At 27.5% G+C, this 17,854-nt stretch overlaps 1 protein-coding gene across 2 annotated transcripts in view; it reads right to left on the minus strand.

Moving 5' to 3' along the window:
* Window positions 1-17,402, minus strand: part of me31B (ATP-dependent RNA helicase me31b) — a 70,536-nt gene extending 53,134 nt beyond the window's left edge. The window contains exon 1 of one of the 2 annotated variants that reach the window (XM_067282342.1): window positions 17,256-17,402. The gene's annotated coding sequence lies outside the window, so the exon portion shown is untranslated. The remainder of the gene's footprint in view (window positions 1-17,255) is intronic. The other variant, XM_067282343.1, reaches the window with a different exon arrangement.
* Window positions 17,403-17,854: the final 452 nt, after the last annotated feature.

Genomic DNA, 17,854 nt, shown 5'->3' on the forward strand with positions numbered 1-17,854 from the left:
TGATGCATACCAAAAAACAGAAGAAGTAGATCTTACTCTCATGATAATGTGTGTTGCAATGTATAATGATCCGAGATGATCTTGGTGCCACTAACTTCTAAATCAGTAGCCAAGGGCCATCAACTTTCTTCAACATAGGAAGTTGACCATCAGTGGCCAGCTCTGCTGAGTAGCTTGTTTGGAAACTAAATTATCTTATGGCAACCAGAGCAAATGTGGTATTCCAAATTTTGTTCATAAACTGAATTGTTCTTGGGTATTCGTAACCCAAGGTTTGACTACTTTGTTGCCAGATGTTATTCAACCAACTATTTCAAATCAAAATCACACAAATTTGCTGCCAAAACTTATTATAAGGTCATGTAATAATGATTGCAAAGCTTCTTAAGAAAATAAAATCAAAATATAAAGAGAAGTAAAAACTAAACACACAGTTTTGGTTTTGTTTGTGATGGTCATAATAGTATATTTCCAGGTATACTTTCCAGAATACATGTGAAACATACAAGAGACATGCTACTTGCCATAGAGAAAAATTGAGATTAAAATTGCTAAAAGTTAGCACATTTTTTTAATTGATAAGCAAAATAGAAGCAATTACTTACAATCTGTCACATATATATGCACTGGACACTCATATGTATTTCTTTCTATAATATTCCAACTCAACTAGATAAGATTTAAATGCAATTTATAAAAATTACTAACTCAACAAGTAAGAAAGCAATAAAACATCTATGCTAATTGTATTCACAAATATCTGGGAATCAAACTTTAATTATTATTCGTAAAATAAAATAATTTTGTAAAAAATTGTGTATGAATTTTCATAATCACATATGGAATGCTTGACTTTTTGTCTATGTTCTTAAGTTATAATACTGCAAATTACATAATTCTACTTTAAGATGTTAACTAGAAAATAGACAAAAGTATGCATAATTCAAGATTATCATCTATTATAGAAAAGAAATTGTGATAAACACAGTAAAAAACTATTCCATCAAATCTCAAATTTGTTAATCAGCTATCAAAATAACAGGCAAAGTACAAGGTAACTTTAATTTGTGTGAGGTGTTCCTGTGAATGTCAGTCATTTGCATAGAATAATGAATAGATAGAAAATTGCAATACAGTGATATAAAACAAAATGGCAAAACAACTGGTGAAATTTTATTAATTTCCAGAATAATCATTACATACTGGAAACTAAACAAATTTAAAAAAGAAAAACACTAACCACTGTTATTGAAAATAAAAAAACTTTAATGAGGTAAAAACAACACCACCACTAAGATTATAAGGTCTGCCCAAAAGTAAGTTTTTTCATCAAAAATCATTTTACCTAAAATACTGAACTTTCAATTGATTTAATAAGAAATGATGTCAAAATCCATCATACTAGAATGTCATTAACATGATAAATTTAAACCTTAAAAGTTATTAAATTGCTTAGAATAATAGAAACTTTTTAAAAAACATTTAGGTTTTTTTTAGAAGATTGATTTTTTTTTAAATTATATAAAAAACTGCACCATAAATAAATATATATATATTTGTTACTTATACAATAGAAATTTTGTTAGATTTTGCTGTTCCAAAGTTTAGGTAATAATAATACTTTGTTTCTGAGCAAATTGTTAGACAAATTCATAATGAATGACATCAGTTATCACTTAACAATAAAATCTTGTGAAATCTTGTTTTTATAATGGTTATTATTGAAATTAATGATTAAGGAAAAATCAATATCACCAAAGAAAATCAAATTTTCATAAGAAGTGAAATTTGGAGATTGAAAGCAAGTACACATTCAGTTACTGAAAGTTCAATCAAAATAGGTTGTACAGTTTCAGGAATATAACAAAATTCTGGCAAGAAAATAAAATTTTAAACCAGTAACATGTTCAGGTTGACAAAGTAACATCACCCACAGATAAAAGATGTATTATTAGAATGGTATCTAGACAAAATTTATCAGTTAAACAAGTTTTAAAAGTGTCTAACTTAAATATTTTTAAAAATATTGTGCACAGAATAATAAATAAAAATCCTTATATTAAATTAACAAGGGTGTGTGAAGAAATCATCTCTCAAACCTGAACAACTTAAAGCAAAATTGGAATAGGCCAAAAGCTACATGTGGAAAGAAACAGTTAAGTACACCCTTCAATGATAAAAAAAAAAAGTGGAACTTAGATGGTCCTTTTGGCTGGAATTACTACTGGAATGATCTGAGAAAAGAAGACAGTGTTTTATAGCAGACAAGGTGGTGGCTCACTAATGGTTTGGGGAGCATTTGAATTCAATGGAATTTCCAGTCTAGCATTTATTTCTGGATAGCAGACTTCAGAACATTATCAAGATACCTTAGATCATAATCTCCTTCCTATAGGAAAAATGATAGGTGGTCCAAACTGGACATTTCAACAGGGCAACACACTCATTCATTGTTCAAACTCAGCCAAAAAATTAGCTTCAGAATCAAAGTGTTAATGTTATGAAATGGCCTGCAAGAAGTCGACCTTAACCCAATAGAAAACTTATGAGAGATCATGGCTAGACTGGTGTAGGCAGGGCATTATCAGTTTTCTAATGTTACAGAACTTAAACGTGCAATTGAAGATTCATGGTAATAACTTGAAATCAAAATTGTTATAAACTCTTGTTAATCACACAATTTGGCATTGAATTGATATTATTAAAAATAATGGAAGCACAATTAGCTATTAAAAGTTTTTTTTTGATGTAACTTATTAAATTTACCTAAACTTTTGGAACAACAACTGTTTAGCAAAATTTCTATTTTTATAAGAATCTTAATTAATCACTATTAAATTGTTAAATTTATCTTTTTTAATAATATTTAACGAGATTTACTAAGTGAAATGAGATCACAATACATCAATTGACAGTTCAGTATTTTAAAATTTAGTCAAGAAAAATCATTTTACCTAAATTTTTGGGAGAGACCTTACTAATGTTTTAGCAAGCTTTTCATCTGATCAATGAAGCTTTATTCAGAAGAACAGGAATGGAGATAAAACATTTTAAAATAAAGTTTTGAAAGAGTAAAAGGTTGAGTCAGTGAAAAAAAATAAGTACTCAGAGCGAGAGAGAATGTTTCATGTTTGTTATTCAGTTTGCTGACAATGTTGCAAGGCTTTGTATAAGAATTTTCAGAGATTATCTAATAAAAATTAGCTCATTCTATGATAAGAGGAGATAAATTTGACATGATCCCTGTTTGGGGAACAGCCTTTCCATTATTACCAGCTCAGCAAATTCTGTTATGATTGTTGTTTGATGCATAGTTTTTATGTTCTTTATTTTTCTTGTATAGTTGTAGAATTTTAATAGATAATACTTGTCATTTACAATTCATTCAATAAACTGAAATAATTCTGGCAGACAATTTAGGAACACAGGATATAAATATTTTAAAAATGTCAAAATTTCCTACTTCTAATGTTGACAATGACAGATTTGTCTTCATTAGAATTTTTTAAATAAAATGAATTGTTTGATCAGTTGTTATAATGTTAGTTTAATTATATCTTCCCCAAAATAAATTATATCATGTATATTTTTGAGTTCAAAATCACTAATTTATATGAAAGTGTTTTGTAAAAAAAAACAATTCACTCAAAAATGCATATAAAATTTATAATTTTATAGGGGAGGAAAAAACTATTTCAAAGAATGGTTACATATTTTAATAGCATAATTCTTTTTCTTCTCATCTTACCCCAAAATGTTCAGAGATCACTACATTGATCAGTACCACATGGAATCTCTCAATTTTTTTCCTATCATATTTTATCTTGCCATTTCAATGTCTTTTCTTGAGTCTTTTCCTTCTGTACTTCATAAATTTTCATTGTTGAATATCTCTTCACATCATATGGTGATAATCTCAATCTTTATGCTTTTATTATTCTCTTTAAATTGAAGAAATTATATCAAATATAAATATTTTCTCATCTTAATTATACTCCTATTACCTATCTAACCATCCTCATTTCTAAGAAAAAGCAAAGAGAAAGAATTGTGCTTGTTCTCCCTTTTTGTCTCCAGACTTTTTTTATATGAAAAAAATTACTGATAATTCTTATTTCTTCATCCTAATTTACTTTTTTCTTCTCTATTTCTAGTTCTTATGCTCTTAGTGCACTGATAACTATTACTAAATCTTTTTGTTTTAGAACCTCACATCTTCCACCACCTTTTTTATTTTAGTGTGTTCATGACTGCTTTTTTATATTAACTTTTAACCTTCCATTTTCTGTCATTTCCTAACAACAAAGTTTGTCTCTAATTACTCTTTCACATTACATGTAATTTAATAACTGTTCAGTAAATAGCATCTTTCATTGTTCTAATCCTATAATGTATTTACCTGATACATCTATAACAAAAAAAATTTTAGAGCTGAAAAGTAATGAATCTTAGTAGAAGCTGACTTTCATTTCAAACTATTCAAATATTCAGTCCAATTTAGTTGAGACCATTGAGGCAAGTAGGCATATGCAAACTAAACCAGACTATTTATAAAATAGAAATGGTGTTTTTTCCTTATATGGAAGGGAATATTTATATATAGAAACTGTTTTTGGAAGAATAAAGTACTTTTAAGTGACATGTCACCTTCTTCCATGGAAAATGTATCTTTTCTTTTAAAACAGGCAGTTATGGAGAAATAGAAACCATGAAAAATCTAATCAATGTTAAAGAGAAGATTGTTCTAACACATTACAATCAAAGCTATCTAATGCCATTGTTACTGGAATGCCCTTATTTGAACTTTATTTGAAAAAGTAAAATCTGGCCCATCTTCACTGCCTGTTTCCCAGCAAGTTGTTATTAATGATACTCCAGCAATTAAACAGCAGCGCGAGGTTTAATCACATGACATGGGTGAAATTAACCTGAACACGTAGAGGTGGTTTGGTAGAATCCATTTCATATGCTGTAACTTCAAATACATGCTTTTGTTGTCTTAGATTACTGCATTCCCTGAACTTTTGGATCGTACCACGTATATTTTATATAACATTATTGCAATAAAAGTGTGTGTGTATTTTTTAATCTAGTCAACAGTATTTGTTAAGAGTTAAGGTTTAGGAGAACTAGAGATTTGCAGTTTTTCCTTGTGTTAATTTAGACTAACACACACCACACATACAGTATTATTTAGATAGCAGTAAAATTAAATTATTAAAATTTACAAAACACAAGCTATATATAGTACAGTATTTTATTTTACAAAAAATGCAAGATACACCAAACGGACAAAACATGAAAGCGAAGCTAGCTAGTACTGAAACACTGAGGAATCCTCAGAGTGCATATTCAACAATTCTTCAGTGCACAAACTTTTATTATAAAAAGTTAAAATTTGTAATGTATATATGTGTTATGGACTAACTGATTAATATGTACTGTACATCATAAATAATGACAAACAAAATCAGGCCCATAATAAATTTCGCATTCTTTTATCATAATTTATCATACTGATAGGTCAATATGAACACTGCTGTCATCTGTTGGGCAAAGTGATAACAATACCTTGAGGAGTGATCATTGACAAACACTAGCCAGTCAGTCGAATAACATTACAGAAGTTTTTTTTAATTATGTAAGTTTGTTAACAATACTTTTTGTTAACATTATCTTAATTAATACAATTAATAAAACAAACCGAAAAATTTTGTTGAAAACTATGTGCAAAGTAATTGCCAAAGCAAAATTTATTTTAATAACGATTATAACTACTATATAGTGTCTGTTGATTATTAAACAGTTATGTAAATAATAGATCTATATTACTTATATGAGTATGTTGTTCTTAAAATACTTTAAGAATTATTTTTATGAATTATTTCAATGAAAAAGTGGAGTGGTTTCCTCTTGAAAATCAAATTTTCCAAAGGGAATATAGCTTTATTTATGATGTCTGGTCAATTCAATAAATTAATATTTATCAGCTGTGCAGTCGTTTTAGTCATTACATGTAATGACCAGACATTACAAATAATGACCTATTAGTCACTTAGCCTATAATATTTATAGCAGAAAATGATGAAACAGATCAACAACATATGTAAGGTTAAAAATTTCTGGCCCTAATTTACTACAGAAAAATAAATTTAATTTTTCAATATACTGTAGTCTCTTTGTATGTCAACAATTCCTTACAACACCATTTTTATAAAGGTATAGAACTGTTAACAGTCCAAATCCTTCTCTTCAAAATGTGCTATTACTGCAGACTGCAGTTCATCAGTCTTGAATTCTCTCTCCTGTAAATCTGATTTCAATTTTGAAAACAATTACCGGAACCACATCAAAGCTGTAAGGTGAATAATTTAGTTCTTTGAAGCCACATTTTTGAATAGCTGTCACAATAATTGATTTGTACACTGGTGCTTTATCACAGTGATTCTTAACAGGGGGGCCATGGCCCCTTAGGGTCCATAAGAAGTTTGCCAGGGGGCTGCCAAATTATACAAAATTTCCTTCAGAATATAGGCTAATAAAAAGAAAATTGATGTTTAACCAAATATCGTATTGAAAAGTGAAATAAGAAAGATAAAGTTTTCCTATTTAGTTTTTATTTATTTATTTTTTAATTCTTCCTACAAACAACTTTGTTAGTACAGAAGAAATAAATGCAAATATGCTACTTACACCATAGTATTTACTTCTTTTATTCCAAAGCAATTCTAAGAAACTATTAATGCTTGGAATTTTAAAAATAATTAGGAAAAATAGTAGGCTTAGTAGTAGGCTTTGAAAATTTAAATATTTTTGCAAAAGATATGCAAAATCTTTACAACAAGTTGTGGGTGTTTTAGTTTTAGCATTGACTTTGGATTGATTTATTGACATGTTTAATTTTTAACAAAAAATAAAATAAGAATGAGTTTATGTTTATGTTTAATTGTGAAGTTTGAATGTTATTTAAATAGATAATGAAATAATAAAGTTATGATTTACATTTATTATAAAAAAATTAAGCAATAATAAAAAAATCAATTTATTATAGATAATTTAACAAATACAAATTATTATTAAAAAACATGGGGGTCACAAAAAATTATGAAATATTTGGTGGGCTACAAGTATAAAAAGGTTAAGAACCACTGCAAGACAGCTTACCTTACAGTTTCTTTAATGGAATCCCTTGATGCAAGAAAGTAGCATTTTTCTGGTGACAATGTTTTATTGCATTCATTAAAAAGTCAATAAGATCCCAAAAGAAAATCATATTCAGGAATTTTTTAGGATTCTGAGGGGATTTTTGTTACCTTTTCTTGTGTTTTCCAAAGCTAGGATGATTCCATTCCACCAATTCTCTTTTTGATAGATCATGATTTTTTTTTATTCATGATCCTCTGTCAAACTGACAACTTTTTTCTCTATCTTTAGAGATAAAACTCTTTGCAACATCTCATTTGCTGTACCTTTTGAACTGAATTGAAGAAAAAAGTTTTAGCACCCATCTCTTATTGATCTTGTTCATACAATGTTGTTCATGTAAGATCCATAGCACTGTGGTGTTTGATACAACAGATTTTACTGTTAATTCTCTGGCTTTTAGCTACAGTCTTTCAAAACATTGATGTTTTCTTCATTAACCATTTCAGTAGGCCTTTCTTGTGGTTTGTTTTCAACAGAAACACTTCCTATTACAGAAATATTATCTTTCTCTAATAGTATAAATTGGCATGTACAACTATTTAAATTTTATCACTAATCAGAATTGTTTTGTCCATTCTTTCACAATGGAATATGAAGGAGATGCTCCATAAACAGCATCAAGATGCTTTTTAATCACCAATGTATTTCGTACTCTTTCATTAAAATTTAAATCACAGCTCAATATTCAACTTTAAAAACATTTTCAAAAATTCATTCCAACTAATGTTAAATCAACAATATAATGAATTAATAGATTTCAACAAAATTTTTATTCGAATTTATAAATGAATCATATTTCATATTCTACAACAAAACAAAAATAAAACTTTGCATTATACCAAAAACTTATGGACTAACTTCCTACATATTTTACAAATTACTGAACTTTTTTTAGTTTACATTTTCTATTAATCTAAATTATGAATGTGAATTTCTGAATTAGGTCATAAAACTCCAAAAATTCTAACTATTGATGGATAACTTAAATGGATTTGATTATTTGGAGTTTAACACTCAAAGTTCAATTGTATAACATCTGGATTGGAAATTTGCAACCTTTTTAAAAATTGTGGTAACAACTTTTGTAAATAAAAGGCCAAATAAAATATCTATGGTAATAAATAACCAAATTTAGTCCCTACAATTTATAAGATTATCAAAATATCATGCACAGTTTCATAAAATTTTTCAGCAGACTGTTTATTATACTTAGGTCCAATCTTACTACAATGAATCTTTGTGATCACAAAAATTTAATTCAATATAGCAAAATTTCATAATGGACAAAGTTAAGCACTTATTGTTTAGTAATTGGTATTTGATTATATCTTAATTTTTAATAGCATTGAATCAAACACAGTAATCAGAATATATTTTCTAATTCACTAACAAGAAAAATATGCAGAAAGTATTCAGACTTTAGTTTCTGGAAATAAATGGCTCAATTAGAATTGGATAATGTCAAAAAAAAAAAATGTTGATATTTTACTCATCTTTCTGGCATTTGTTTTTTCTGCACACTTATTTTTTTTAATAAATTAGAATAACAACAAAATAAATTAGCTATGTAATGATTGTAATATTACCATAATAAAGTAAAAAAAAGTTTACAAAGTATTTTTTTCTAAGCATGCTGTTCCCAGACTGCAGATCACACACTATATGACTAAACATATTGGGCCAAAAAAGAATATAATTTTTATGTATCTAGAGTAGAGAAGATTAGGCTTTGCAATAAAAAAATATTACATTATTGATTCATTAAAATGAGGTCTCTCTTACACAATTTATTATTACAGCTTGTTTCACAAATCTTGACCAGGCTGTAAAAATGCATACCAACAGGGTCAGTCTACTTACTAAACAGATTGTTTAACAAATCTGACAATGTCACCATGTATTTTTGGTACAGGAGCTCAAATTTTGAAAAGTTGAAATAGACAAAACTGAGTACTGTGCATTAGATATGTGAAGAAGCCCAGCAAAGATATCTGAAATGATCCACATGTATGTTTATCCAAAGACAAGAAAATTATTTGCTATTCAAAAATTTCATTATTATGAAATTAATTACATCAGAATTTAACCTGTACTTTCAGAATCACTGCAAGTTAAATTATACACACTTCTACTTGATCACTTTTTGTTCTCTCTTCAAATTGTTAAAAGTAAGCATAAAATTGCTTAGGAAAACTTAATACACAGACTTTATTGACTACAAAAAAAATGCAGTTCTTTTTTTGCCAAACTTTTATTTAACCAGATATCTGGTTAAATAAAAGTTTTTAGTTTACAATTCTAAATATTCATGTATATGCATTGAAGTACAATGGGTTCTTTTCTGTTAATGGGACATCACTTGTAACTTTAATCTGATGTGCAATACTGTCCACATTGCTAAGCTAAGACTATCACATTTAAATATTTAGCCCATGCGACCATGCCAGCTTCAAGTAGCCCACTTGACTGTTCATAGAGTATTTGATGTTATATAGTTTTAGGGGGTATGAGGCTCGCTCCACCCGGGTACCGAGATGAGCACAAAAGCACACGTCTACATGCAAAATGTATAGCATATGCAGTATACTGATACGTGTTAAAAACTCATCTTTGGAGGCAAATATCTCGTAAAGGTCAACAATTCTGGGGTAATGTGAAACCCCTCATTCAGAGCTTGAATCTTACCTGTTGCTGTACATATCAGCTGGTGTCCTGTTAACAGAAAAGTACTGTACAATGAAAATAATGTTACCTGGAAAGTAGTACAGGAAATCCTTGTTAGTTCAAAATATCTGCAGCTTTTGAATTATTTGAGATTCACCTATTTCTGTATATCCCAAATGCCATGTAACTGATGTAATTTATTAAGAAACCTGAATATGACATCATTATTAATTAACAAAAATAAGTAAATTAATATAAACTGTAGGTAAACAGCATATGTCCAGTGAGAACCTCACAGGTTGCCATTTAGGTTTTGTAAAAAAATAGAGCAGAATTCCTCGAAATGCTAGCCTAAATCATGGCTATTTTATCGTTCAAAAATTTTTTTTTAATATTTTTCACAAACAAAAATAGATATATTAATAAATATAAAACAAAAAAATTTATTTCAAAAGTTTGTTTTAATATAAAAATTATGACACAGTGACATTAGTACCAAAAACGTTCCGATGCAAAGACGAATATATTCAGGAACACCCATGCAGGTCAAATGAGATCAACACGAAAATATTCAGGAACAATGCAGGACAGGATAAAGTAGCCCTAAAAGTAGTAAGTCGCCCAAATGTAATAACCTAGATACCCACAAATATTGCAATCTGCTACTTGTAGCCCAATCTTGCAATCTTGAAACCCAGCCATATTTTATGAAAGAAAGAAAAAGGGTAGTCAAGTAGTAAGGAGACACCATAAAATGTGTTCCTGTAAAAGCAAAATCATACTGACCAGATTAAAGTTATTCTTAGTCTATTCTCTTATAGTATGGGAGGCACTTCGATCTAAACAAAGGAGTTGACATAGGCATATCACAGTTAAAACAGAATTTTCACTTCAAATTTCAAAGTAACTATATTTCAAACTAACCAAATTCCTTAACACGTAAATCTCTATATCCTAGGCAAGGACAAAAGAGTACGGTTACAAACTAATGAAATTTCGAACTATCTTAATTACAGGAAATCCTTGTTAATTTGAACTGCATGTGTGTTACAGTTATGCAGGTGACAATTTTTAGTGCTATTTTTATGAATTCAGTTAAGTAAAAGGTGTAAAACTGAAAACTAAATATAAGTGTTAATAACAAAAGGAATATCTGTAAAGTGCTCATGTTTACTTCTAACAATGGATTTTATGTGTATATATATATTTTTATTTATTTATTTATTTATTTGCAAGCCAAAAGTGGGCATATCATTACAGGTTGACCTACATATGATCTACATTATTACCTATTAGTAATGTTTATTAAAATTATTCTATTTTTGAATACACTGTCACAAAAAAAAAAACTTTTTTAGTGTGTTTCTGCCGAATACAACAATGATAAAAAAAAAAAAAGGTTTTTGTTCGTGACAGTGTATTACTCTCTACAGTGTTAACAGTTAGAAAACGTTTATTGTATGTTATTTTTGAGTATCCTTTCAGGAACAGAATATATAAAAGGGCATATCAGAAAGTTTGGTTGCTTTTTAAATAAAACCAAATTTGCATTACATTTGATTCTAAATATCAAACATATACTCAATATTATTGAAAAAAGCCTTTAATAATAGGTCAATGCATAAAAATTTTATAGAACTCAGTTGTTATTCCAATGCAGGCCTAGCAACAATTCTTAAATTAAATTCAATCAAATATCTAAAAAAGCTAATGTTTGTTTCATATAATTAAAATAGGTTCATCCTACCACTAATTTCAATGAACCATCTAGAATTGAACACAACCATATGTATATTAGAGAGTATATACCAGACATGGGCAAATGCGGCTCTTTTTGAGTCACGTGCGGCTCTTGCTGAAAGTGTTAATTTCTGTTTTTTTTTTTATTTTTTTTTTTACAATTTTATTTTTATAATTTTGTGAAAATATGTTTATTAAAAAATTCAATATTTGTTTTATATTATATAATAAAATCACATACCTTACCATACTATCTGCCACAACAGTACAGAACTGCAGCTCTCATGCATTTTGCAAAACCTACATTTTGCCTCCCACTGAACTCTTGCTTGTCCACCCCTGGTATATACCATTCCTTGTCAGAAACCCTTTAAAGAGCATGTGACATATCCAGTATTGTTACATTAATAGAAATTAAAATTCTGGCAGATTGTTATGGTACTGTATTTTAATGGAAAATGAATTTCCAGACTGAGAAACACTGGACTTTGACAATAAAAACTGTAACAAGAACAACAGGGGGGGGAGAGTTTTTATGTATAGATTTAGCAGTGAAAAAAACTTTGCAATTTAACTAAATTCTCTCATTTTCATTTATGATTTCATTTTATGTATTTTTTAATCTTCTTTTACTGTAGTCATTGTTATCCAATTACACTAAAATATTTCAAACAAATGTTTATACAGTGATTATTTTTGCATTTGGAATAAAGTTTTTTTTTAGAAGTTTTTAATAAATATTTGTAATAGTGATATTTAATAAGTTAAAATACATAATTACATTTAGAATTATTCCCATTTTACATTTTTATAAATAGAATAAATCAAAACTCAACTCCATTTCTGTTTTGTTCCTCTAACTGCAGCCCATGGATAGCCATGGGCTGCAGTTAGAGGAATAAAGTCATGAATTATCAAAAGTAGCAGATGGAATGACTTGTCTATTCTAATGTAATGTATCAAAACACTATTCTACAATGTTCTGTAATTTCTAGGTCTTTCTGTATTTAATTTTTTTAAAAATTACTATTATAGCAGAGATTTAATGGAATGCTTATAATTCAACAATCAATCAATTTTCTCTAATTGGTAGATAACTGCTATACTTTTAGTCAATGGTTATAATCCTATTGTCACATGCTGATACAAGAAGCAGATATTTTAAAGCTGTAGTTATATAAATTTATTTGTAAAATTAAAAAAAGAATAAATTATTTCCAAACAATAAAATAGATGTAATTTTAATTCAAAATGTAAATTACATCTACTTTATTAAGAAATAAGATTTATAATTTTAGATGATTAATTTTTAAATAGTAGTCACAAAACAGATAAAATATCAAATGATTTGAATGTCACAAACTGTCTTCATTGTCACTGTCAGAATTTAGCTTTTCTAATGTCAAACCTTTATGCATGCAAAAGAATTCTCGTCATTTCAAGTATTTTTAGTTCTAAGTAGGTTACAACAAACAGCTAAGTTTTTCTCATTGCTTACAAAAATTATGTATTTCTTTTCTTTAAAGTATTTCCTCCATTGTTTTTAATAATAAAAAAAAAATTCATAAAAAATCTTTTCACTATACACAACTCAGAATTAATATTTGTTCTGGATATATTTACTTCTTTCAAAAAAGGGAGAAAATTAAAAATTATTTAAAAACAATTGCCTATCTAACTAGAAGTATGAATATTGCAACTGAAATGACAATGTTTTTCCTATCCAATATTTTCCTTTTCAGCAGTAATTCAATTCAACATTCCCCTGGAGATTCTATTCAATGCCCACTTTGACAATACTCTATTTTAGCACTCCTCATTTCACAATTCCTAATTCAGTGATAACCTGTGTCACAGGACTGCCACTTTTGGCAGTAACCTATTTTAGAGACCCATTTCTTGGTTGTTTTATTTCATTCATTTACTAAAAAGATTGTATTAAACAATTATAAGTTTGTATTACATAAAATTTGTTAAACGATACCAATTTAAATAAAGATAGATATCATTTGAGGAAAACTTTATTTTTTATATTCACTATAAATTGAAAATTTCATTTTTTTTAATACTCCAGCAAAAATTAAAATATAAAATAAAATTCAAATGACTAGTCAACACATCTGTAATTATTAATCAAAGAAACATAAAATTTATGCAAAAATGCCTACTTTATTTTAAAATTTTGTACAATAAATACTCACACATTCTTCATACTTAAAATTACAGAATATGGAACTTCAAAGAAATCTAGAAGTAAGTATATTACTGATACTAATCATAAAACACACTGCTGACCATGTTAGATGTACTGTATCTAGCTGCTTTATTCTATTAAATATGATAAATCTCAAATAACCAAATATAAATTAAAATTTCAGTCAATAGCACTGATTCTTCTGATGTGGAAAAAAAAAAAAATCAATATACTACTTTAATTAGAGCTTTTAAATACAAAAAACATCTGAGTAAATGCTTATTTGTATTTTATCAATCACCACCAGGAATGCACATTTCAAAACAACATTCCCCAAAGCAGCCATTTTTAAAGAACTGTTAAACAATTTTCTTTTAAAATTATGTTTAACTACTTTACCACTGATAATTGGCAAAATTGAAAACATGAATAATCTTGATTTATGTTTAAAAAAAATCAAACTAAAGCAGTACATATACTATTACAGTGAATATAAACTATTAATAAATTGGTTTATTAATTTATTAATAGTTTATATTCAACCATACCACTACTGTTCTATTGATATTTATAATAATCCAAATCATAAAATGATGTTTGACTTCAAATAAAATTCTGTTAGTGGTTTTATGCTGTGTATATATAATCAACTACATTATCCATTTATATATATAATATATATTTCAAAACCACTTCCACTTCAAATTATCATCAAAACATGGAAAGATTGTTTCTTTAGCAATTAGACTTCAGGTATCAATCTTAAGAACAAACATTTTCAACTTAACTTGTCATCATCAAGTCTTTAGAAAGTTCTTCCCAATATATTTTCTGCTCTGTATAGATATCAAGCATTAACATTAATGTATTTGGTTGATATACAGTAGAGCGTCGATAAGTGGAATGGCCGGAAAGTGGAACGATTTTCAGTCGGACTGTGTCGTGCTGAATCGAATGTTTTTGATACTAAATTTACTTCTAAAGTATAATTTTCATGTTTTTTATATTCTTTAATATATTTATTTTGTTTGTACAAAATGCAGAAATAATTTTTAACGATACGATAGCCTCGATGATTATTATAAAAATTTTCGTTAGGCTTAAAACAGACGAAAATTCAACACGAAGCAACACGCAACGGAGAAAAATTCAACAGGAAGCGATACGCAACGGAGAAAAATTTGAACATCGGACAGGTTAATGTATTTTTTCGTACAAAGTCGGAAACTGGAACAAATCATTAACTGGAAGGACCCCAGTCCCCAATTGGTTCCACTTATCGACGCTCTACTGTATATTTAAAATGTTGTCCTATCTGATGAAAAGCAATCAATTTAAATGCAAATTATGTAATTTCTTGTAATTTAATTTTAAACATTTGTTATATATTTTTTAAATATTTCTGAACTAAAATTAATGCACCATATTCCAAGCAATAAAATTCATATAAATAATCACAACTATGTTTTAAGCTATATTTTATCAAATTTAATATGTTCATACTAAATTTACATGAAATGCAATTGAGATATTTAAGTGTTACAAAATGCTGAAATACAATTATATTTTTAGCTATGTATTACAGAAACATTTAGAAAAAGCCTATAATTTTTACTATTAAAACATCTTTTACATTCTCTAGTGCCAATGCAAGTTACTTTAAAAATTAAAATTTATCTATCTGCAGGAATAAATCTCATTCTTAAACACTAGAGAAAGTAAAGCAAAAGAATATTAACCAAAATTAATTGTTATATATAAAGCAAACAAACAAACATTCAAAGAACTATTTAAGTAATTAGAAACACATTCCAATACAATAAAGAAACCTTTTCAGAATATTCTCTGTCCCATCATCAGATGTAAGTTGTTTAAACATTTGAAATTCAATGTCCTAAAACAAATATTCCATTTCAGTATACAGAACATTGAATGCATAGTCAGGAATCTTTTAAAAATTTGTTAAAACCTTAATAGACAAAGATGGTTTATAAAATAAAGTAAAAACAAAACACATAGGCAGAGTTATATTGGCATGTCTGTTGGTTTGAAAAAGCATTAACTGAAATCCATATGTTTCGGAGCCCAAAGTTCTCAATGTTCACACACCAGTTGAAATCAGCATTCTCCTCCTTTGTATTATCTGATCCTTTATGTTTATCACTACTTATTCTGCTTTGTAGACACACCATGTTCAACTCAGTACTATTTTGTGTTTGTTACCATAGTATTTCAGTGTTACTGTAAATCAACCAAATCACTTAACATTTAAACAATTTATAAAACATTCCTATGCATGTATTTCTTGTTCCATATGCTTAAATGGAATATTTGTTTGGAAAATTTAACTTCAAATATTACCTAAAAAAAACTAAGGTCTGACAATGGAAAAGAGAAAAACAAATATTTTTGAATGTTATTCTATTAAAACATTTCTGGCTTCTTCAATAGTTTCTTCATATATTTGATGCTTGACATAAGCTTATAAAGCAACATGGAAATTAAATTAAAATAAAATTAACTGTAGACTTCTTTCATCTCTTGCATTATATTCACATAATAATTTATTCATTGTAGCATTATTAGTAAATTAAAATTATTACTTTGTAATTAGATACAGATTAAAAATCTTCTAAATTATCTGTGTAGTTTGATATGATTGGTGTAAGTAAAAAAAAGTCCATAAATCAATTTTCTCCCTTTCTTCATATTTATAAATTATACATAAACTAATAAAAATTCTTCAAAATTTTCAGAACATTTTAATGTAATGTTTTTTAATAAATATTTTAGTTTCTTATTTAACTTTTACATAGTTTTTATCCAAATGTCCTTTGGAGAAATCAGTCAAACTCAAAGTATTAGATGATAAAATCTAATATTACATATGCATAAATATAAGTCAAAAAAAAAGCTAACTTTATATTTATATCTCACAATTATACATAAATATATTTTTTTTTTTTTTTTTTTTTTTTAATGCAAATTTGGCAAGCTTATTTGAGGTAGCATTAAATGTCTGGAGAAAACAAGAACAGAACTGACAGAAATTACTGTCAGCGTGAATATTTCTCATTTTATTCCATACAAGTCTTAAAGATTATTTAAAAAAGCATAAGAATAGAAATTAAACGCCAAACGAAAATTCATTTAGAACATTATTTTTATCATTTTATTAAATTGTAACTAATCATTTCAAATATGGATACTTTAATATAATAAGTGAATGGTGAAACAAATGTCAGTTTAGAACAAATCAACTCGCGGATGAAAACGGATTAATATCTTCGTCCGTCCAACCTTTGATTCGTTCTAAAGATGGCTGCCAACTGCTTCATAGCAAAACTCGCCCTCGACTTTACGTTATACGTTTAGTAATATTTAACTGTAATCCAACTATATATACCTATTTTACAAGTTAAATAACTAAAATAAACGTAATAACACTTACCTTCGTTATTTTATCTTGTTCCAACCAGTAATGTTCATCAACGTAGCGACAACACTTCAAGTATAAAGCAAAGCAACGTCTAATGACAATTACTGCCCTCTCGTGACCAAAACCGATTTAAATTGTTTTGATTTTGTCTTTTAACTCCATCTTTGCTATGTTTTGCAAAATGTCATTTGTTACATTGTTTAACTTTCATACCTGTTAACATAGATTTTTAATCTTGTACGGTTCCTATTTAATTTAAACGTATTTCGAATTAAGAAATGTTTCGAGTTATGAGTTTCAATAATATTTATGAAATTATTATTAATTAATTAAAATCAATTCAAAAAATAAAATTTAAAATTTCACTATATTTAAACTAAAGCATTGACGTGTTATCATATTAATTGTATATTAGTCGAAAAATTTGGCGTTTTCTGTAAATTGTTAGTTCATACTATAAGAAATTTCGGGTACAATATGAAAATCTTATTTAGAGACAATATTAAAAAGTACAAAATTATTAACTTTAAATTAAATTAAATCTTAAGCCGGATTTATGTACAGTATAAGATAAATAAGATGTGGCTTAAGAAGCTTTCACGCTACGAAGG

Source organism: Centruroides vittatus, unplaced genomic scaffold (genome assembly GCF_030686945.1).
Source record: "Centruroides vittatus isolate TY-2023 unplaced genomic scaffold, ASM3068694v2 contig_954, whole genome shotgun sequence".
Classification (NCBI taxonomy): domain Eukaryota; kingdom Metazoa; phylum Arthropoda; class Arachnida; order Scorpiones; family Buthidae; genus Centruroides; species Centruroides vittatus.